This window comes from Cicer arietinum, chromosome 6, assembly GCF_000331145.2.
Source record: "Cicer arietinum cultivar CDC Frontier isolate Library 1 chromosome 6, Cicar.CDCFrontier_v2.0, whole genome shotgun sequence".
Lineage (NCBI taxonomy): Eukaryota > Viridiplantae > Streptophyta > Magnoliopsida > Fabales > Fabaceae > Cicer > Cicer arietinum.
Genome location: NC_021165.2, coordinates 51,790,395 through 51,816,388, shown reverse-complemented (window position 1 = coordinate 51,816,388; position 25,994 = coordinate 51,790,395). Strand labels below are relative to the sequence as shown.

Genomic DNA, 25,994 nt, shown 5'->3' with positions numbered 1-25,994 from the left:
TAGTCCTAGAGTGACACTAAGGGAACCTAAGGTTAAAGACACTCCAGTTGTTCCTCTTTTACCCTATGTCTGCCTTTTGTTAGTCCCACAATTATGATAGTGTGTCAATATCTTGTCATTTAATTTACTATCGATGATTGTATCTTGATATTTGATACCTCTTTACACATGAATATCCTTTGACTAAGAACACAAAAGCTATCGATGGATACGTTTGTACTATGTATATCCATTGTTTCAATTATTTCATAATTTTATGCAATTAAGTAAAAGGTTAGAAAGTTCTTTGATGATTTATTATTTTTCATTAAAAGAATTGAGACTTCTATAATATATTTAAAAATTAATATGTTTTGATATTATCAAATTAAATCACTTATAATTGAATGACATGTTATTTATAAATAAAATTTAATTATATTTTAAATTTAACACCACTAATTTTTTAAGTTTTATTTTTGAATCTATTTTAAAATAACGCTTTTTATTATAATTTAAATTAAAATTAATTTTTAATTATAAAAATAATTTATTCAATTATTAAAATTAAAATTAAATAGATAGATGTATTTCAAAACTCTTAATTTAATCAACTTTAAAGACACTATAGTAATATCCACGTAAAAAATTAAAGAAAATCATTTTTCAAAATATTATAATAACAATACATGCTTTTTTTTTTACAGGACCATAGATGTTATAATTGAGTATGCATAGCAGTTCTCCCTATTTTTTACATAGCATAATCGATCACATGTTTCAATATATAATCAATTATGATGCAAATTAACTCGGCATGTTTTCAAATTTTAAAACCTGGATAAATGCTGGCAATAAAAAAGTTCGGTTAAAACAAATAAAGGTACAACATTAGTACCGTTCAAATTATTTGAAAATGTGGGTAACAAATTTGACACACTCACAATGATTCTCATTTAAATGTGATGCCATGTGGAAACATTTTTTTGCATAAATAACCATAATTAATTATGACACCCGTGATATTTTAACTTCAAATTATTTGAAAATGTGGGTAACAAATTTGACACACTCACAACTCACAATGATTCTCATTTAAATGTGATGCCACATGAAAACATTTTTTACATAAATAACCACAATTATTTATGAAACCCGCATCATTATATTTGACCTTAAAAATATATTTAAAAATTAATATATTTTAATAGTATCAAATTAAATCATTAATAATTAACATATCATCTATAAATAAAATTTGACAATATTTTATATTTAATACTACTAAATTTTATTTTATCTTTTAAGCCTTTTCTAAAATGATATTTTTTTATTATAATTTGAATTAAAATTAAAATTAATTTTTAATGATAAAAATAATTTATTTAATTATTAAAATCAAAATTTAATAAATAAATATCTAAAATTTGTAATTTAATTCACTTTAATAGATACTATAATAATAACTATGTAAACATATTAAAAAAAATTATTAGTCAAAATATTCATAGTACTAACGCGTATATTTTTTTTTATAATACCGAAGAACTTGTCTAAAAGAATAAGCAAAAGAAAGAAAACAAGTGATTTAATCCAACTTAAGTAAATTTTATAATAAATAAATAGGACGCTGATATAATTGTTATTGTCCATAAGTTACAAAATTAATCGAGTTAAAACGAAAGGATAAGAACCACCCGGGATAGAAACATGTACCAAATCACATAATAACTAAAGCAAAAACATAAAAGAATGACAACAAAACTTTACCTCATTTTTTCCACATTTGGCAATGGGTATCTAATATTAAAATCGTAACTATGAATGGTTGACTGTTTAAGCAGTAAACAGGTCAAAGGAGAAAGGGCAACTCGCCCCATACTATTAGATTAGATTAACTTACAACATTGACTTTAATTAATTTTTATAGAAAATAAAAAAGAAATGTTTTCAACCCAGCATCTCAACATTCTACAGATCTCAGAATCTCCAGTCAGGGTCCACATCCATTGCCCAAGCAAACTTTGCCAGCAGAGATTTGTTGAAAATCTAAAATTTCAAGGTCATTAGAGGCACAGATAAGTTACAAACAAGGAGTAAGAAAGAAAAACAAATCAATTAAACATAATTTCCTATCTCTGTCAGTTTGACTGCACGTGAGAACAACAATGAATATTCAGTATTCGGCTCCTTGAGTCAAAACTGTCAGTTGGATTAATCTAATGGCAGAAAGATAAATATTATCAATCAGTTAACGGCTGAGATTTTGGTGGAGAAGTATATATTATCAACTGCTAATGACTGAGATCGTTATTAAGGAATCAAAAGACTTGTGTTATGAACCATGAATCAGATCTCACTGAATTGCAACATGTATGATCAAGAATAAAATGACATTTTTATGTAAAACAACAATTAGCATTGGCACAAAAATAAGTTGATATATTAGGGGCAAGTTGTGAATCATCAGGATGAAACAAAATTCATCATAATGAGTCGAGATTGATGCTGCAATTCATATCCAAAAGAAGCACAATGGTTTGTATCAATCGAGATTTAACTTGTATGTAACGTTAAGCTATGATAGCCATATTGATAAAAGAATAAGTTTATCTGAACAAGTGAAGAAGGCAGCACCTTTTCAATAGGAACCTCATGCCTCTTGCACCAGGCAACTGTAATCCTGGGGTCAAGGTAGTTTATCTTGGATGTGCCTAACGCTACAGTTTTAAGATCTTCTTTTGTCTTCATATCACGTTGCATTTTCTCAATTTTTGCATTTGTTTGAGATATCTTTTTCTCTAGCCTGTATACATTGCACAAAGCACAATCATACATCATATTAAAACTCTCAATGGTTAAAGATGTTGAGAAAGCTATATTACGCTTCGGGAGATAAGTTCCTTTTGCTTTTTCCATCTGAACTCTTTGAAGGGGGCTTTCCTTTCCTTGCCCTGTCCAAATCTATTTTCAGCTCCTTCAGAACAGCCTGCAAGTAAAGATTAAGCCAGCTCCAATTATGTGTTCATGGCTCAGAAAAGCCAAACTTCATACAGTCCCAGGTTCACGAGTTCAGATATTTTCATTACCTGAAGTTCATCAATTTTCTCATTTAATTTTGTCATTTGTGCACTGTGAGATTTTGAAACACTCCGTTGATGATTACAAATGATTGCAACCTGTTATGGAAAAGACAACCCGTTACAACTTAAATTTGTGAGCAGTTTAAATCAAAATATCAAACAAATATTTTTCATCACAATTCACCTGTTTATTTGCATGCTGATAAACAACAATCTTTTCCGCAACATCTCCATCTTTAGTGTCCTTATTCAACTGTTGTCACACATTCCGAGGAAAATTAAATATAGTCTAATATATAACCCAATAGAAGAAAACCATGGTATAATATGACAAGCTATACATACTTTGCCTAAGATATATATCTACTATAATGCAAAGGATTTATCATAGCATTTCAGAGGTACATCATTTTCAAAATAAGCAACAGAATTACGATGGTGCAGTATGTTTGTGGGATAGCGTGAGGAATACGGAAGGAATTTTGTATATTTTGATCCAAGGTTGGGTCTTGAGAAGACAGGAATGAAGGCTGGAAAAGAAAAAACTTTGAAGGGTTGTAGTGTGTGTGTATCATTGTCAACGTGTCTTGGCTGTGTAGTGTGTTGATTTTCAAAAATTTCACAAACCCCTGTATCCATATCATACGATGTAGTGTTCCCATTTCAAAATCGATGATAATGAAAATATCAAAGTCTAATGAGAGAATGTATGCTATCTTATGTAAGAAAATAGAATTAGTAAATAATCTTTTTTCTATCTTCCCCAAGGAATGAGAATTTAAGGATTTTCATATAAATAAACATATTCTTACCTTATCATCCAATGTGATAGATGCATTGAACGTACGGAAGACTTTTGCTGTTAAACCAGGCATGAGTTCCTTTAGATGAGCATTTAATTTACTTGTATCCAGCTTGTCAAAGAGATCATCACCAGGGCCTTTTTCTGAAAAAGGAGAAAAAGCACTTAAGGGCTTGAGTCTCAAACTATAAGCATAAGCATATTAAAATGAAGAACTAGTTTGCCACCTTTTTGGAACTTCAAAATTGCATTATAAACAGGAAGCTCAACCTCAACTGTATTTTCATACTTGATTGAATCTTTACCGAGGAAGTTAAACTGCATTAAAACAGGTAATGAACAAGGTCATTAATAAGCTTAATCAGTATGGAAAAGGTATCATTAGAACAATTTAAGAGTGTGATAACTCCACTTAGAAAACCCACCAAAGGATCTTAAAATATTAAAGGAAAATAATTAAAAACTCCAATACCTTCAATTTGTTGGGGGCTTCTCTTGTCACATTCTCTACTTTTAATGTGCAGCAGCCAACAGTATCAGCTTCATCATCATCCTGAGCAAATGCAACAGAAAAACAACTAAATTTAATGAGCAGAAATCCAGATAATTATCTGATAATGGAAGCACTAAACACACTATGAAAGCTTACACTAAATTCAAAGAATAGAGTAGAATATAGTCATAATTAGAATTATTCTCTCTATTTAGTATCGTTGATATAGTTTCTTTAGTTTATTGTTTTCTCCCTATATTGAGAGACTCTCTTTTGTGTATATATTTATTTGACATCTCTATTGTGTAATGCAAGTCAATCATTTGAAACTACTAAACTAATAGAATACATTTGTTGACTTATGGGATAGGCAGTGGTTACACTGTTGAATATTATATATTAACAAAGTTCAATTATACAGATCTATTTTTTAAAAGCAGATTTTCGGACATTGTAAAAATGAAAAAAAAAATAATGAGGAAGTAGTAAATGATGAATTTTCTATTTACAATTTTGGGCAATTTAAATGAAACTAGCAAGTGCTCAACAGTCTAATGGACTCCTATTTAATGATCTTTTCTCCCAAAATATGCATTTATGTATCTTTTGGCCTAATACCTTCTCATTACCAGCCCTCAGAGCCAGTTTATCAATGAGATAAGTAGCAACAGCTATCTGCTGCTTTGCAATATCCTTGCTAGTAAAATCTCTTGTGTATGCCGCTCTGATGTTCGCTATATAATCCTGCACCAAGGTATTAAAAACTATGGCAATTAGTCAAGTTCTTTTAAAAGCAAACAAAAAAATATGTGAAAAATATGGAATTTGGTCAAAGCTAACAAAGAAAGCACCTTCAACATCCTAGCCTTCTCATACTTTTCCTTGTCACTTTGACCCTTCAAGGAACTACTAGCTGCCAGAAACACATACTTGAATAGCTTTGGATTAATTGGGTCATTCCAATAGCATAGCCATGTAACTGTATTGTCATGTCTTATATCCTTCCAGCTGCCAAGGTTACATAACTCAGTAATATAAACAAAATCAAAAAGCTTTCAATTTGGTAGTATATAAACAACATTCTTTTGCTTTTAAAATTTATTCTCCAAAAATATTAGGTAGAATAATACCGTTCACCAGGAATAGGACATTCAGGGATTGGTGCATCGTTTCCAATATTAATTATTATGTCGCTTGGATGAATACGTTTTTTCAATCTTCCCATCTAATAACATAAATTGCCGTCAATAAATAAACATTGTAAGATATAAGGCTAGTCAAAATTCTGAAGATGAAGCCATATGAAATCATTATATCTGAAAATCTACATGTATCTAGTTCCAGTAACAACTATCATAATAACCTTGGGATGCTCTCCGCGGCCACGGAACAATCCAGGAGGTTCAACTCTGAAATTTCCAACCTAAAGTGAAGATGCAATAATAAATAGATGTAAGCTAAAATTTTACTTCATGAATTCATTTTAAACTAACAGCTTGCATAAACATCTAAACATTAAATTTTTCAATAGAGAAAGGTTACTCAATTCAATAGGAGAAGAAAACATGCAACTTCATCAGTGCATAACTCCCTTAAACCAACCATTTTCAGAACACTGTAAAGAGTTAAAAAATCTCTGAAAGAATGATATAATCAACCCTTACAATGCCACAGATTCAGAAAAATTAAGTATAACACAATGGCCAGAGATAAAATCACATTCACAAGAAATACTAAGATTAAAAGTAAGACCAAGTCAACAGAAGATCATATAACATTTTTTCCCTTACAAAACATAATTGTCCAGTTACAGGGCATAAAGTTAAATTTGTAGAACATTTAGGAGAAAGAAGAGGAAAAGAGATTGCAAGATTTAACCTTCTCTTTAACACCATCAACAATAGCCCACATATATTTCTCCTCTTGTTTCAATTTTTCTTCCTTCAGAACTTTCTTTTCCTGCATAAAGGGAAAGACGAAAAGGGTCAACAATTAAACAAATAGAAGATTTGAATTACAACCTCTCAGGTTAACATAGTATAAACTTGCCACAATTCATCTATATACTAAAACAGACATGGAAAAATTAGAATAGGTATATTTCTGAATCTTACTAAAATATTATTTCCTTAACAGAAAATATGATCAGCAACAGCCAGAGAAGTAATTACATAGTTTTTTTTTGGAACAAGAGAAGTAATTACATATAATAACTCTCTAAATACTGTACAGGTAAAAAATAGAGATTATTCTCTCAAAAAGTGAAAAGAAGTGCACCACTGCAGTCCTTCAAGGGTCTAGACTCCTCCAAAAAAATTCCACTCAACTTCTATGTACCTCCTTCACAACCCAAGAGAAGGAGTACTGTTAGCATCCTTTCTATGTGGAAGAAACAATTCCTAAAATAATGGTGTAAAACAGACTCAAGTGAGTAAAGATAAATATTGTAAACGGAAGAATGATTTCTTATTCCTATAGTGAGGTTGAAAGAGAAGATACAAAAGGTTACAATGAAGAAGATAACCTTGTATACCTTGCAGACAAGGTTACCCCAAAGGAGCACTCCTTTCACACTAGATAATTCTCTAGTCACAAAAATCAATCAAAGATATCCTTCCCCTCTACCAATTGAAGGCTGTTTAAAGACTTTCTAAGAATAACCAAAATAACAACTCTTACCAACCACCTAACAAAACATCAACTTACTAACTAACTCTAATTATCCTATATTCGATATCCTAAAAGGTACAATATTAGCTAGAAACTTCAGAGAGTATCCTAGTTTCTTCTTTACTGCCTTTCAAAAGTAGCTAACAAATCAACAAACTTATAAGATTTATTTCATAAGATCAATTAATTATGCGGCAAGGTTTATCAATTTGTGAACAGCCAAGCTAATTTTAAATAGTGGATCTCAAACTGCATTGAACTGTAATATTGTAGGATTCAAAGACAATAAAAAATGGCTAGACATACATGATATATAGTACTCAATGAATTAATGTAATAATTTGAAACTACAGATTGACAAAACAATTTAACCATAAGTCATAGACAATAAAAGCACAAGTCATATGTTGTGGATAGTGTGACAAATTGCCATTGTGAAGCCTCTGTTTATGAAGAATGAAAATATAGTAGTTGAAATGCCAAATTGAGTGCATAGTGTGTATGAGTTGTCTATGTGTGCACACACAAAGCCCCTGCTTGAACAAAATGAAAACAAAGCAATAGAATATTTGAATATGGTATTACTCAGAAGTGCTCCTTCAGCTCTTTTTCATTCAACAAATTTAGATTTGATTTTCAATGTCTATGATGAAAATTGGTGAAAAAGAAAGAAAAAAAAAAGGACTCATCAATTCATTTATGTGTTGCACAACTTTTAGTCATTTGCAATTCATCACATCACACCCGATAGGAAATAATGGCTTGACAAGTTGTATCAAAACATGTGATTAAAAACATAATGATTTGATTCTAAGTTCTAACAACTAAGATGTGCAGTAAGATCAACAACATGCAGTGCTCTAGTATAAGGAATATACAAATATACCAGCTAAAATCAAAATTATATTTTCCAAATTAACAAATTGGTGTGTTTATATTGGAAACAGACATAAAATCCCTCACAAAAGCAATGTTCCAAAATATATCAATTTCTATTATTGAGACATGAAACTATGTATAGCAAGTTACCAACTTACTTCGGTAGTCATTTGTTTCTTCTTTTCCTTTTCACTTTGGCACCAGTCATAAATTGGGGTAAAGTCACAATCTTTCAAGTTCTGAATTACATGATTTCTTCCTAGCAACTTACGCCAGTCATTCCAGAAATTTTCCTTGAACATATCTTTCTGCATGTAATCTGTATCTCGCATTACCGCATACATTGTAGCAACCTGCAAACATTTTTGAAGCCCATAACAAGTCAAAAACTCGGAAGACTTTAGAATTTGAGAAACATTAACATAAAAGTACTCAAGTCACCCCAGTTCATTATAAAAAAGGGAACAAGAGCCAAAAATTTAAAGAGCATGATTTTTAGATATAAAATCCCACCTCCTCTTGCTCAGGAGTCAAATCAACAGGCCTCCCCTTATAAAGCATCTTTATCCCATGGGGCTGGTAAGGAGGAGGGAATATGACACCATTGTGAACCAGCGTAGTCCATTTTTTCTGCCCATCTCCAGAGCTAGGAAGAAGTTTCGTAGATTTGGAATATTCTGAGCCACTGCCGGATCTTTTTGACTTGTTCTTGGTCTGTTTGTTATTGGCTTGTTTCTTAAAAGATGTTGAACCAGACTTATTAACTTTAGTAACCTTCGTCGATATCTTCTTTGTGGAAGATGGTCTATCAGCTAATGTGGGTGATTTCTTCAATCTATGGGAAATGGGAAGTTCATCATCATCATCATCTTCCTCGCCAACCTTAATCTGATTCTTCGCAGAGACTTGCTTAGTTTTGATTGAAGCAGCTGAATCAGAGACCTTGGACTTCTTAACCGAAGAGTGTGTGGAATCACAATTTTCTAGTGGTCTCTTAGCTGGTAGTGTTGATGGCCTTTGCTGTTTATTACTTGTGCTGGAACCATTTTGTCACTCTTTCTGAACTTTTGAAATAGGCCTCTTATTAGTGTCATCATAATTCTTGCTAGATGTTCCCGATTTAGAATTCTGTAAAAACTTTGCTGATAGAGGGACATCATCATCGTCTGAGTCTGAGTCTTCAGAAGATTTCCTGATAAAAACAGGGGCTACTTTATTATCATGGTTAGAGTTTATATTCCACCTAGAACTCAATGGTTTATTATCATCATCATCCTCCAAATCATCACAATAACCTTTAGTAGATTGTTCAACAGACTTTGTTTCTTTCTCAGCATCAATGGATATTTTCTGTCCCAGAAGAGGCCTTGGTCTATCCCCTAATGAAGGTTTTGAATTTGCTATAGGTGACTTATTAAAGGTGTTGACAGCCGAATTTGATGATTTTGAGATACCTGCAGAAGGCTTCATGGGTGATTCCTTAGAAGATGAGTCAATATTACCTTTCTGTAAGCCAGAAGTTTGGCCATTTGAAGAAGGCACGTTGGCATTCTGTTTATTTGACTGTCCCGCGTGACTTTGAGAAGGACTCTTCTTTACTTCTGAATGCAAAGGACTCTTCTTGCTAGAGTATCTTTTGAAAGTTATTGGTCCATCTTCATCATCAAATTTTTTGGGCACGTTTGGTTTATCAGAAGCCTCAACAGCCATTATTCAACCACGGAAAGTATGGGCATGTACATCACACTACAATTCTGGACAAGGAAAAACCAATGAAGTTTCCATTATGAAATCAATAGATCAATCATCACGAATTGAAATTCCAAAGCAAAACATTAAAGTGACAACGCCAAGAAAACAACATTCAAACAGTACTATAAAGCAGGAGGTTTTGCAAACTCCCGATTATAAGCAAAGGGAAAGCAACACCGTCCATTCAAGAGCAATGGATACAACCGAAAGGACAAAACATAGGTGCAGTTCCTTATGTTTTGCTTTTACTATTCTCTGATCATAATTTGACACATGGACTATATATCTAATAATATGAACAAAATCATTTTAAAATTCAAGTTAACTAAAAACTTTAATCCGTGTGGCATGTTATAATTGGTTAACAACATTGAACGGCACATATAGAATAGTATCTAAGTTTTGTCCTATCAGAAATGCACCAAAAATAAATAAATCATAAATTATGATATCAGCCAAAAGTATGCAAAACTCATATTATCACTTTCAGTTATATACTAAGGACATAGCATATGTTACTGCCGTTTCAGTTACACAAAAAGAAAAATTAAATTACCATATCATATCGATAAAGAAAAGGTAATGAGCTGATCAAGCTTGCATTGAAAGAATGAAATGGCCACTAACATGATATACACTACCAGGCAATTTCAGTACCAAAGGAAAATCACAAATTCACATTACATATATCTTTAAAAGCTCTGCAGCACAAACACAAGGCATGTCCCGGTGTGTACGACATGTGTTATTGTCCGACACTATAATTTCATTCAATTTATTCATTTTTTCAAATTATTATCATTGTTGAAGTGTCTGGTTCCGTTCATAGTTTATAAAAGCATCATCTCATCAACAAAAAAGCATTTTCGCTACAAAAAACCACTCTTAACACGAATTCAAATTCACGAACGAAATATAAGTTTTGTATTTCATCTAAAAAACAACAAAAAACAAGAGGTCAAAATAATTTTGAAAGGAAAAAACCAAAAAGGAAAACCTATAACACAACATATATCTTAATCTAAAATAATAAACAACCATTATAAACAGATAGACTCGAATGTGAATGAAATTTCCCCCTAAGAATGGTTAAAGCTTTCGAATAACGAAATTATTATTCGAAGAGAAGAAAAAAGTGTACGCAAAAAAGGGGGAAATGCAGATAATAAAAAGATCCGAGAAGAAAAGAAAGGGGAAAGAACCATTGAAGCAAAGTAATATAAGTGATTGAAGAAAAAAATGGGAAAGAATAACAATAATTACCAAAAAGGGGGAGAATGGTGGATGTAGCTGGAAGAGGTGAGTAGGGGTAGAATAGGAATATTAGGGATGGAAAAGAAGAAAGAAAAGAAGGAGTGTAATGAAGGTAACTCACCTGGAAGGCAGATAGAGACAAAGAACGAACGAGTTAGGGTGAGTTTAACTCAGGACGAGGCAGGAAGCGAGGGAGAAGGAAGAAACACAGATGTCAGGTTTGGGTGTCCGGTGTCGTTTTGGTCAGCTAACGTTTTTTTTTTCACCCTTTGCAAAATAAACGCTTTTGTTTTCTTTCTTCCACATAGGCATTTACGCCTTCGGCTTGGAAATTTAATAGAGCCCATTTAATACTTCTCTTCGGACCCGAATTTTCTTTTCAGTTTTTTGTTTTGATGAAAAATTTCTTTTTTAATTTTTATATCTAGTCTATGTTATTACTTATTATATACAGATTCAATAGAATTTACATTGATTACACTATTTGCAAAACACTGTCTTATAACTTTATTCTGAAATTACTATACATATCACTTTTACATACAATTTATAACAATATTACAAAATCTCATAATTAAATACTCCATTCAATTAAATGAATTTTTTTTATTAATTCTTAAGTGGATAACAGGTGCAAATTCTTTCACTTCAAACAGATCTAATCACATGATAATTGTCCAAAAGAGAAATCTTGTACAATGAATTCACATTAAATACACTACAAAATAGTTCATGCATGTTCTATACAATTTCAAATTACACATTATAAGGCAATATTCCTATGATTACATCATACGCTTTCTTCTTCTTTGTTTACAATTACAATGTGTTAATTATAATGTATTCAATAAAAATATTGCCGGTTGTTGTTAATTATCACATAGTTGTTTGCCTCAAAAAAAAATTATTAGAAGGTTGAATTTTAGAGGTTTTATATATAAGATTAACCGTAAGCTATCGGGAACTAACTTAAAAAAAAAAAAAAAAAAAAAATTGTCCAAAACATTGTATTGATGTGGTGTCAAGAAAAACAAGGAAAGAAAATAATGAACTTTTTTTGTGGACTAATTTTTTTTTTTTGAGAGGATTAAAAGATATATATTTTTCTTTATTTTTTATCTCATATTTATTTTGAACATTTATCATTTATTTTATTCGTTTTAATTGTTTGTCTTTTAATTTTACTTAATATTCATTTTAATTATTTATCTTTTGCAAAATTAATAATTATACAATTTTGTCTTTTTTTTTTGGGGTCTATAGACGAGATGGTAAATACCACTAGAAATTCACGCACATAAATGCAAAAGTCTCAAGTTCGAACCCTACACATGATGATCAACCTAACAATATCGATATTTGTCAGTTGAGTTATGACTTAAAAACCACAAGTTTTTCGTGTTATTAAACACTAAAATGAATATTTTATAAAATATAAGGGACAAAAATGAGTAAAAGAATAAAATAAATAATCAAGACGAATATTAGATAAAAGATGAAAAATATAATTAGGCATTTTTTATAAAAAGAAATTAAATAATGATATCTTGACAAATGAATGTTCACAAAAAAATTATAGCCATAAACGTTGATTTCAAGAATAACTCTTGAGTTAGTTCATTTAATAACTCGTTGTAAATATTAAATCGCATAAATTCAATTATCAAATTAATAGTTTTTATTAAACATATCAAATGTGTAATTTAAAAAAAAATATATTTTATACTTTATCAAATAAATACACTACAATGTATGATACACTTTTTAAAATATAAGTCAAATATTGACTATAAGATCTTATAGCAATATATATTCAATTATTGCAATTTTTTGTTTGCACAATTGTTAAAGTAATATAAAAATATTGAATAATGAAATAAATAAAATTTAATATTTACAAAGAATTGTTAAGCATAATAACTTAAACAAAAGTTACTCACGAAAGACATATCTCACCCTTATATTAATAGTAAACAATTTATAAATAGATATGTGTTAACAATCGCTTGAATTTCCCCATTAAAATAATTAATATTAGTATCATTCAATATTATTTAGTTCTTTTATTTAGGTCTTTTTTATACTAGAATATTATTTAAGTCTTTGAATTTGAACTTTCATCTCTAACAAATAAATATTAAATGTTTTATCCAAGCTATGTTGTAGAGGTATTAAATATAATTTCTATTAAAAATCTTATTGATCAAGTTATAATTGTATTAATGTTGACTTCCTTAAATATTTTATAAATAATAGAAATATATTTAAGGTAATATTATGCATGACTACTTAAGAGGGGGCTTCACTGCAAATACTAGCTTGTCTCACTATTGTCGCGATAATTGTCTACTTCTTTTACGGCTTATTTTTATAATTTTACCGGCAAAAATTTACCCGGGCATGACATGGGTCTCACACTAGTAATATTGAATGGATGAAGTGTTGTCATTGTAGTCCTTTTATTAATAATTTTATAGGTTAAATTGATCAACGAAAAAATACATTTGAGAATTAAACAGATTAACTAAAAACATATCCGAGTATCAAAATGACTAACAAAAAACATGTTTGGGTATTGTAAATTTGATACATTTAAGATTCAATTGTTGGACAAGATAAGAGACATAATATAATATAACTATTATGTTCTATCTTAATTCAGTGTTTGATGAACCAACATGATATGATAAATCAATCTTGTACATTAACCTATCATGTTTTTGTAGTTATAATTTTATCATGAATATCATATGGATTAGAAATATTTATAATCAGGGATAATCAACATTACAAGTGAAATTGTGACTCTAGACTTCTCTCCATTGATCTATTTTTATTCCTAATTTTTTGTTATTTATTATTTAGTTACCGTAAACCACTCAACCATTATTGTTAATCTAAATAATAAATAATTTTAATTGATTTGATACTTGTTAATTAATTTTTATGGATACGATAATCTTTTACACTACTTCTTCGACAGTGTACAGTTGCTCTAAATTTGTTTTTAAAGCAACACAAATATATCAACCTTTTAATTACAATGTTTTCTTATATTAATTATAGAGTACTATTTTATTTTTGTCTTTTTATAATAAATAGGTGAATGTCAAATTATCTACACCTATGTTTGGATTTAGTGTAATATCACGTTCCAATGCAAGTGAACACATAAGCTACAACTAAAACTTTTACTTTGGCACACTTTCATCAACTTTAGACAAATAGAAAAGGACGGGGAAAAAAAATGCGAACTCGAGAAAAAGAAAGAGGGAAAAATCTTGGGTTCTAAAGAAGGGAACATTTAGCCATACACAAGGGATGAGAGAGATCCAATTGGGACCATTGTGAGACCACGAAGGAGGAGAGCATTTCAACCGGCACGAACACGACAAAATAGTGGTGAGGGTGGCTGGTTTGATGGCAAACGGTTTGATTACGGCAACAAAAATGGTGAAAGATATAAAGCTGGAGGTCGAGTTCAGAGACATGGAGTAGAAGATAAAGGAAACAAAGGCAACAATCTACACACAGAAGGTACAATAACAAAGGTGAGTTGTTTTGATGAGTCAAATGAACTGAAATCCTTTTATTTTACAAATATACCAGATGATGTTTCTCATGTGGAATTGAGGGAGGGGTTCAGTCTATGTGGGATGTTATTGGATGTTTATTTAGCGGCGAAAAGAAACACAAAAGGGAAGAGGTTCAGTTTCGTGCGTTTCCGAAAAGTCATTGATGTAGCATAAATCGTACAAGCTTCGAATAATGTATGGTTTGGGAGTTACAAAATTTGGGCTAATGAGGCAAGGTTTGATAGAGAGAAAAAAGACACGACATATTCTCAAGGAACTAGTGTGGTTGTGTGCCTGAGGAAAGTTGAAGAGGAAAGCAAATTAAATTGAAATAAGGTAGTGTTGCAAGGTTCAAATAAATCTTATGCAGGGGTGGTGAGAGATAGGGAGGTGACACATAAAGAAGGAAGGAAAAGTATGGACATAAAAAAAATTATTTATAAAAAGAAAGAGAAAGAAGTCGAATGGCCGTAGATACATTTCACACGTTGAAGATGTCGAGTGGACAAAGAAGCGAGCGACTGATATTGTTTTTTATTTTGAGTTGGAAACCTATGTTCAACATAAAAAAAATATGTGGTGGATTTCATTCCATTCATGTGTCTTTTATGGGGGAAAAAGGTGTTCTTATATTTGTCGCAAAGGAATAATGTGCTATCTAGAGTTAATGAAGTAGCTGATTTTTTTAGTCAATTTTTTGAAACAATTAAAGGATGGCAACCAAAATTTGTTGCTAGAGAAAAGTGATCCTCGGTTCGATTTTGGGGAATTCCAATTCATTCTTGGAATTTGGATTTCTTTAAAGACGTTACATTTAATATAGGAAGACTCTTGAAGACTGATTTACATATTGAGAAGAAAATACATTTTGATAATGCAAAACTATGGATTCAAACAAACTCCTCAAAGATAGATGGTGGGGTTTACCCAATACATACTTCAGAAGAATTTTTTTCATAGTCACTTTATGAAGACATGTTCGATGATGAGTTCTGGTGCAATGTTGATGCATTAGAGTCTGATTCTAGTTTTTGTTATGATTCGTTAGTATCTATGGATAACTGCATAAAGGGAGATCCTAGCATAATAGAAGAGTTAGTAAAGTAACTAAATGAGGAATTTAAGAAAAGGTTTGGCAATGGGACAAATTTGATAGTGTAACGCCCCAAAATTTTTATCAAAATTATATATATATATATATATATATATATATATATATATATATATATATATATATATATACTTTTTTATAAAAGAACGTAATACAATTTACTAAAATATTATTTATTTATTTATTTGCAAAATTAATATTCCAGTTGTTAGATCGATATTCTTTTATGCTCCAAATAAAATAAATTCTCTTTAAGTGAAATTCAAAATAAACAAGGTTGACTAAAATTAATGACATTCAATTATTTAGCAGCGAATGACATCTCACTTCTGCATTTCTATTAAAAGTTAATGATGAAGAGTAAATAACTTTACAAATACTACAAAAATTTTAGTAATACGAAACATTATTTTTAAGTAAAAGTCTCATTTTCCCACGCGCGTCTACCAAGAAAACATTATTATACGACACTTTGAGATCATTGGTACCTAAATGTTGGTGTAAGGGGTCAGTTCATCCCATAGCAAGAATTAAACCAAATAATAAATTAACAGTCATAAAATATGAATATAAAACTTTTTTGTAATAAAAGATTTAAAGAAATTGATTCTTTAACAATTCTCAAAGGGTATCAAAAATCATAAAATATATCTAAATAAATCAAGTAGCAACCGTAGAGCAAATAATTATATCAAAATAAAAATAACAATAAAATTTATGCAAGTTATGCATGCTCCTAAATATATATGATCCGGATATAACTAGCCACACAGAAGTCACCCATACCAATGGAGAAAAATTAAATCAGTCACACAAGCGTCCACAAAGATGCATATGATATGTCATGAAATGATAATGATGCTCAAAAGGTACATGTCACCACTCACTTAAATAATCACACAAATCATCAACCACAAATATAACAATATTTAAAACACAAATCACTAGCCACTTAGGCAACCACAAAAATAACAATATTTAAAACACAAATCACTAGCCACCTAGGCAACTACAAAGATAATGATATTTAAAACATAAGTCATCAGCCACTTAGGCAACCACAAAGATAACAATATTTAAAACACAAATCACCGGCCACTTAGGCAACCACAAAGATAACAACATTTAAGACACAATTCACCAGCCACTTAGGCAACCACAAAGATTACAATTATTTAAAACACAAATCACCAGCCACTTAGGCAACCACAAAGATTACAATATTTAAAACACAGATCACTAGCCACTTAGACAACTACAAAGACAAAATATTTCAAATTAAATTTTTTAATCACATAACACATCAAATTTATATTCTCATGGATGTTCATAGTTATAGCTCAATAACTTCAACACATCAAATATTGCACGTGAACAAATATCTCAAAATCACCACTTTCATTTTAATAATCCATAAGATTCGATTTAACTATGTGTTATTGATAACAATTAAAACTCATATCACTAAGAATACAATAACAACATAAATTTCATTCATTTCACTATAAAGTCTTCCGCATTCTAAAACTGGACTATTCATTAATGCATTCAATAATCAATTTTCTCATATTATTAAAATTAAAGAAATATAAAATTCTCATCCATGTCCTCAAGAAACATATATTGTTCATAAAAGTCAAGTTTTAAATTTAAAATACTCAAAAGTCAACACTTAAAATCAAATACATCATAATAAACATATTACTAATTACATCATTATAAAAATTATAAATTTATAAATAAATACTCTAAAGCACGTAAGACATTAAACATTTTCACTATAAACATATTTATCAAGGTATAATAATAAAATAGAACTCTATAATTAATTTCATCAAGATAGAGGTATTACAAAAAAACAATCAAAGCATTATAGTTAAATATTGTAATTTAATATCAACTTTTTTCTTTTAAGACATCCATACATCATATCAACATCTTACGAATCGCTAATTTAATATCTAGCCTAACTCTGCATGGGGAAAATCCCTTACCTTGGACGTTTTCCTTCCACATAACGCTATATAGCTCTCGAAAAATCTCATAAAGATGAAAGAACAAAAGCTTAGAGCTTCCACAAGAAAGAGAGGTAATATGTGGGTGATTGTTTGAGTGACTTGAAAATATTTGAGATAAAGAAAATAAAATGTTGCGAAAGAAGACGTGAAGCTGATTAGAGAAATAGAGTAATTTTTCTCATTGAGGTTAACTGAACACATCAATAATATATTCAATTGTAATAATATCATTCAATGACCAACCGTTATGAATTAATTGACATTCATATACTTATTCTTGTCTGTTACACATTTGAGTGGATGTAAAGTAGAAAACACACGGTTTTATACTTAAATGCTATTAACAATAAAATATAGTGTGGATGATTAAATTTTGACCAAAATTGACTTGGTCATTGTTCACTCTAAAAAAATACTCCTACGATTTTTAATTAATTACTAACAAAATCCCACCAATTAATTAATTAATTGTTATAAATATACTTCATCAAATAATTAAAATTAAAGGGACAATTATCTTACTATTGTCACGCTAAATTAATTAAATAAAATATATAAATAAAACTAAGGATTTTCACTAATTCTATTATCTCATTGGTTAAATACTTATTTGGTCTAAAATAAAACTAATAAATGATATAACTTCTATAAATTATAATTTAATTAAATAATTCAACTAATATTTTCACCAACATAAAATAAATCAAATAAGACAAAAATATCACTGCAGGTCACGTATAAAAAATAAAGTCAACGTATCTAACACATCAATTTTATGATTATCGAAAATAATCAAATAAATAAAATACACAGTTGTGGACATATGAAATAATTATGCCATAAACCGTTCTAATATAATTGTCACATCAAAACAATTAAATAAAAATAAAGGTTATAATTATTCAAGTAAAATAGGGAGTTGTAAATTTTAATTTAATTTATTTACATGTAGAGTAAATTATTAATTAAATAATAAATTACGAAAATTACTAAAAGACACATATATAATATATATGAAAATATTGGGGTGTTACAGATAGTAAAGTCATCAAAGAAGCAAGTTTGAAAGAGAGTTTTGAAGTATGTCAAAAAGTAGATAGTCCACTAGATGTTGGGAGAGGGGTGCAAGACAAAAATTTAGAGGTATGGAGTAACGATAAAAAAACCTTGAGAAAGCCAGAAGAGGTCATTCAAGACAAAGGCCTTACTGAAGATCTTGTTAGTGGATGTGATCACCCACTTACTTTTCAGCAAGTAGGCAACCCGTGTAAGTCAATTGTTGTGCAAGAAATGTTAGGTCATACAACTTCGTTTAAGCGTGCATGGTCTTGTGGGTCTATCCCACAACGTGTTTTGGGGCATGCATAAGATTCGTGGCATGTGGTGAATGAAATCTCACCATCTATTTCAAAAGGAAAGCTCGTTATTGGGGATATCCCTAAAAATTCTCCTATGCCACGAAGATGTAAAAGAGAATTCCCAAAGTTGAAGACCCTAGCTCGTTATTGGGGATATCCCTAAAATTCTCCTCATGCCACTCATTAGAATTTCCAACCTTTAATAAAATAGGATAATGATCAAAATTGGATCTAGAAAGCGTACTACAATCCACCTTGGACCAAGAAGAAAGCCAAGCATCAATAAAAAAAAAAAAAAAAACAAAATGCCTCTCGGTATGATTATTACCTAAACGAATATTAGACCAAGTAATGTAAGAGCCCTAAGTGGGAATATTAGTAAGATGACCAATATCAGTCTAGTTGTTATCATCACAAGAAATTCTAGCAGGAGACCGACAACCTAGATGCTCGTGGGCCCCTAAGATAACATTGAAATCCACAAGGAGACCCTAATGACCATTTTGACTTTGTTGTAAACTAGCAAACTCTGACTAGAGCTGTCGACACAATGTGTAATTGGTAGAAGCATACACAATAAAGAAGAAAAAAAACATGATTGTTATGAGTGAAAGAGAAACTTGAAGGTGTACAAGCACGAAGGGGAGGGGGGGTTGAATTGTGTTTATCTAATTTTAAACTATTTTCTTGATTCTAATTTTGATTTAGTGACTTAAACAAATTTACTAATTAGAGGCAACAATAAGACATATAATGCAGATGTAAAAACAACACACATGATTTTATCCTGGTTCACGACCAACTTGATAACTATGTCTAGTCCCCTTACAAAGAAGGACTTGTCCACTAATTCAAAACTTAAATTACACAAAACTAACCCCTACAAGTCAGACTTCTCAAAACATCATAAACCAACAAATGTTTTTAGGCAAATCACAAATTGACCCTACAAGTCAAGTCTTCTCAACACAACTTGAGATCCACAAATTGTTATAGGCAAACTAAAGCCACTATTGGGCTAGGTTACAAAGGGGTGACACTGTTTTTGTTTTGCTTCTTCTAAGCAGATTTGTTAATATGATTACACACTTACAATGAAACACTAAGAACTCAATAATATAAAGTTGAACGAGTGCCTTTGCTAGAACTTAAAACCTTTAAACTATGAATGCTTAGAAAATTGAGCTCTTGAGGTTTCCTATATAACTTTGGTTTTTAAGATTTATGAGTTTTTGTGTTCGTGTTATACATATTTTTTCTTCAGCCTTTATCCACTATTTATAAATGAAATTAGGGTTCATGAATTTATTGCTGAGTTTCTGAATCGTATCTCAAATTTACATTGGTCAACAAATATTTCTTCCAAATATAATTTTAATTGATACGATCTTGATAATTTGACTCCTAGGAATTTTTTATTTCCCAATATGATATGATCAATTTTTCAAGAAAGATATTTTACGTATTTGTTCAGATTACATTTGCAAATTAATTCACTTGAGTCTTTTTTCATACGCTTGATTGGATTTGGGCGAGAACAAATTTGAGCTTGTTCTTGGACCTTTAGAAGTAAGGATACGACTAAGTCCAATTCAGTATGTTTCTCAATCTATCATATCCTTTGACCTTCCATTAGAGTTATTGACTATTCTCCACCATAATCATTGAATTTTATTCTTCATAGTCCTTAACTTGACTGTTGGATTTAGATGTTGTGATGCTTGAATAACCATAGTCATAGACACATGCAAAACTGCATGAATTAGAATTAGCGGCATGAGAAACTTCACTTTTGTTGGACTATCAGAGTTAATGCAACTTCAGAGTGTGATGTGTATTAGAGGAAACACTTTGGAACAAGTTGTAGTCTTTAGAATCAGCGGAATATATGCTTCAGATGCAGACTTGAAAAGTGGCTTCAAACTTCAGAGGCATGCTAAAAAATATTGTTCTGCAGAGGCTTGTTAAAGTTACTATTCTTCAGAGGCATATTAAAGTTACTGTTCATCAGATGCATGCTAAAGTTACTGTACGTCAGAGGCATGTTAAAGTTACTGTTCATCAGAGGCATAAAAACTCCAGAGGCACGATGATTCTTCAGAGGCATATTAGATCTTCAAGGAAGACACACAAACTCATAAAAGGCATGAAAACTAGAAGCACCATTTAGTCTTAAGAGGTATGGAACAATTATTGTTAGAGGCATGGAGACTCTAGAAACACGTTGAGTGGTAAGAAACATACAATTAGAGGCAGATACGCGAACTTTTCCAACGAGTGCAGTTTTTTGATTATGAGGATTTTGTTGACTGAATTGATTTCCTTTTCTATGACCATTTTACTTCCTCTGGTGGTATCCTATGATTTTTCTACTCTATTTGTTGCACCCTTAATAAAGCCATTAGTGTAATAAATTATTCTCACAAAATACATTTGTTAGCATCAAACCCATATAGAGGAATTTTTCCTGGAATCAACTTGGTTCTAACAAAAATTGTTGAGGCTGATTAGATATCATATTAGGATTGAAGTCAGCTCAACAGAGGCACCATAAATTCGAGGGAAGGCGACCTCTATCATTTTCATCAAAAATCTTCATTTGAATAATATTGGGAAAAGATGTTGCAATTTGACTCGAATAAATTCAAGGTTTTACAATGAAAAGAAAATCAGGCTTGTTAGTAAGACAAAGCATTTTGAGAAAAGATTGGATCTTAGAATTCCCAAGACTCCTATAGTTCCAAAAGAGGAACCTCAACTGTAACACCCCGATTTTTAACAGCGCGAGTGTATTTTTTTTTCAAAACAAATTCCTAATAACAAAGAAATAAATAAGGAAATACTTTTGGATAAGTATTTAAGTCGTAACACAACGACAAATAAGTCAACATAATTCACAAGCAGCGGATTAGTTTTTGAAATACGAATCCAAAGTATTTACACATCAAAAAATGGTACGTGGACCCCATCATAATAAAATGTCAAACATACAATATTAATATAGGTATAGTCTTCCAAAATCTCTTCTTTGCAAGAAGATTCCTTACATAAATTATGTTTTGGCAAAGAGTCAACCATAATATCATCTTCAAGGAAAAAAGTGTCCACAAGCTCATTATCATTCTCACAATTGGTATCAACTTTTTCTTGATCAGACAAAGACAACTCCTCAATAAGAGTGTTCCTCTTCAACTCACCTAGAGGACTGATGTCCACAGAAGCAGAAGTGTCGACATAATACATTTTATTTTCCATAATAGGTTGGAAATTCGAAGATCCCTCATGTTGATTAATCACTACGTTATCATTTTCTTGAATAAAGATAGTAACCTCTTTCGTATATTTAGGAACATAAATTGCCTTCGCCTTAGAAACCTCCCTGACCTAATTCTACTTTCTAGGTTCATTAGTATGACCACCAACAAAATTTATGTTCCTTTTTTTCTACAATCAATGATGACATGTCCAATTGTATGACAAGAGGAGTAGAAACAAGGAAGTTTTTCATATTCAACATCTACATATCAATGTCAACAAGTATACAAGCATAATTACAAAAATTGAAATTTTTAGTATTCTCATCCAAGCATATTGGCATGCCAAGACTATCTAAGATGGAAAAGAGAATCCTAAGACTCCAATTTTCACGAGGAAGACTATATAGTTGTATCTAAACTTGAACATTAGTCTGGTTCTAATTTATTGGGTTCAAATTGGGCTCCATGCAAAAAGCCTTAGAAATCCAGGTTTCAAGTACCACGAACCTATTGACCGAACATTGCGAAGATCATCAATATATGAGAAAGTGAACTCATAATAACTATGCCGCAGTGGAATTATGCTCCACGTGGCGAAAGGCTTCCAAATAATCTAAAGCTTGTGCGATAAATCAATAACTTTAATTGGAGCATCTCCTTCCGACAAAGTTAAACAATCGTGCAAGTAATTTTTACATCGTTCGAGCCCCAATTTGTACTTTTCCTCATTTTTTTTTGGAAAGATCATCACCTTTAAGGCACGACCTTGGAAGTTGGCTACACAGAATGTCGTAAGAGTTATTCATAGCCTGATGTGGATTTGAATTGATTCCACAAAAGATGAACAATCTACCAAGTGAACTCTTGAAACAAAGTGTTAAAATAAAAGGGAAAAGAAAGAAACAAACACAGATTAGAAGGAGAAAATGTTAATGATGATTGATAAACCAATGTGGAATCGCCACAATGGTAAGAAAACCATTGATAAGATTCAAACAAGTTCTAATCGAAGAACTCAAAGAGGAGATACATCTCACTCACCATTCTCATCAAATAAATTCTAATTCATTTCAAACTTGTCTCAACGAGGTTACAGATGCATATTTATAGTAAGATTATCTATAAACCTAAATGGGTCATAAGTGACACCATTCCCTAAGCCTATATTAGACTTACATCATATTTTTCTAAAATAAACTAAATGGAAGGAAGTAAAGTATATTCACTTACACATAACATAAACTAAATCTATATTAAAATTATTACAATTCCAAATCAAAGCAAACTAAGAATTATTACAAATCAAATTAAAATAAATAAAATTCATCATAATTTATTAAAATATGGATCATCTTCATGCTCTTGAGGTCTTTATCATTCCCTCTTTCTTGAAGAAATTCGACAACCAATTTAAGCTCCATTTTACAGTACATGAAGAAAGAATCAAAATAAACCACAATTTAAGATGTTTAATTCAGTTAAGTTGAACCGACTTAACAAGATGATGTACATTTTAAGTCGATTTCATGTCTGAGTTAACATCAATCGACTTAATAAATATGTTGTTTTTTAACGTTTTTCATGAATCGACTTAAAATGTACATCATCTTGTTAAGTCGGTTCAACTTAACCGAATTAAACATCTTAAATTTAGTTCAACAAATCATATTTTTAAGTCGGTTCTTTTTAAATAACTGACTTAATAGATATAGTTAAAATATTTTTTATTTTAATAAATTTTTCATTTTGTTTTAGTACTCCTCCTCCTCCTCCATATATACATACAATATTTCATATTGAATTTTAAATCAGAGTTTTGCACTTGCAACCACAATTTTATATAACAATCTAATAATCAAAATATATAGTAGTAGAAGTTCGTGCAAAATATAGAGTACAAAGAAGATGTCTCCCATTTTTTACTACTCATGACAAGACGAAAAAATTCTGCTATGAAATCAAATGATTTAGATGTCCATTAACAAAATTACAAAATCATAGTTTAACAATAGTCGATACACATATTCAAACATTGTCATTTCTTCATGTAATTCTAAAATAAAATTCATATAGCATTCTTGAACTTCTTTAATTTGATCCGGATGAAATGATCTAGAATCATCAAATATCTTAACAAAAACACACACAACCAATATCGGCTGAATCATAATTTTTTATCATATGAACATTAAAAATACAATCAATAAAAACTTATAATTTTTTATCATACGAACATAAAAAAACACAATCAATAACAATTTGTACAAAATTTACGTACTTGCATCAATGAATCAACAATACCAACGATTATATACGTTAAAACATAATAGTCACACTCATAATTTGAAGCTTGTCTCTGACTCTAAAATGGAATATCACAAAAAAAATATTAAATACATAAAATTGGTATAATATTATAAATCAAGTTATTCATTTGTAAACAACTTACTATAGGAAAACTCCATGTTATCTTGGTTTAATTCTCAAACCTAGCAACCTATGATAACCTTCAAAAGTTTACAATATAAAAATAGTTATTAAAATTATGTTATAAAATATATTACAATTTACTAATATAATCGTAAAGATTAAGGTAAAAGATTATAACAGAAAACAATTTACCATTACTATTAAATTTTTTTCATTAAACTAATTCTTTTGCTGGCATAAGGAGTGTAAACCAAACATGATCGTCACTCAACTCCAACAATTAAAATAACTACAACAAATAGTTAGGTTAATTAATGTAACAAGATGCACCCTACACATATCAATCTACATAGTGCACTCTACACATACCAATCTACATGATACATATCATTGGTTAGGTTGTAACAAGAAAAGATGTACGAACATCATGTCACCTTTTCATATTAAACCAAATATATATTTCGACAATAATAACACAACCACCACAATTCTACTCATAAAAACAATTATACTCATAAAACACACCGATTATAGAACCCAAAATTTAGATAAATTTTCAAAAGGAATTTAACTAATGAAATAATTCTTTTCAAAACTTTATTTTGTTGTTGTTGTTGTTGTTGTTGTTTTCTTTCTCTTTATAAAAATTTGATGTTTTAAAATCACTCCAAGAAACAATGGCATAGGGTTTTTGTTCTTCTAACTCATAAGAAATGGTAAGATTTATGTACAACATGAAGGAACAACAAACAACTGAGATTTTACGAGACATGGAGGACAAAAACTAAAAAAAAAAATGAAACTTACTTTTTCTCTATTATTTAAACAATGTAAAAATATAAAATTCCAAACATCAAAATTACACCAAACATAAACCTATAAATCATTAACGTAGAAAATATTCAAATGTAATTCAAGAGAAACAATATCAAAAACAATTAAAAAACAAATATTACATCTCCAATTAATTATTTTCAAACGAAAGAAAAGAAAGAACTTGATAATCAAACACAGTCTTCACAAATCCACGAAGTGGTGATGATAAAATGGAGGTCGACGAGAGTCTAGGGTTGTGATGTGGAGGGAAGATTTTTAAGTGTACGTAATGTGAAAATACGCCTTTAAGTCGGTTACTAAAATAAATGCATTAATCAACTTCAACTTATTTATAAAATTGTCACTGCCTCAATTTATTAACTCGTTTAATTAGGTAATCGACCTAACTATTAAACCTCCACCTCATTTGTTAAGTCTGGTGGTACGCAACCGACTTAACTCGCTATATTAAAAACTGTTGTTTTTTAAAATCGAAAACCTTTGAAAACAATTTATG

At 30.3% G+C, this 25,994-nt stretch overlaps 1 pseudogene; it reads right to left on the bottom strand.

The window, feature by feature from the left end:
• Positions 1-1,732: 1,732 nt before the first annotated feature.
• LOC101498645 (DNA topoisomerase 1-like) lies at positions 1,733-10,954 on the bottom strand (annotated as a pseudogene).
• Positions 10,955-25,994: the final 15,040 nt, after the last annotated feature.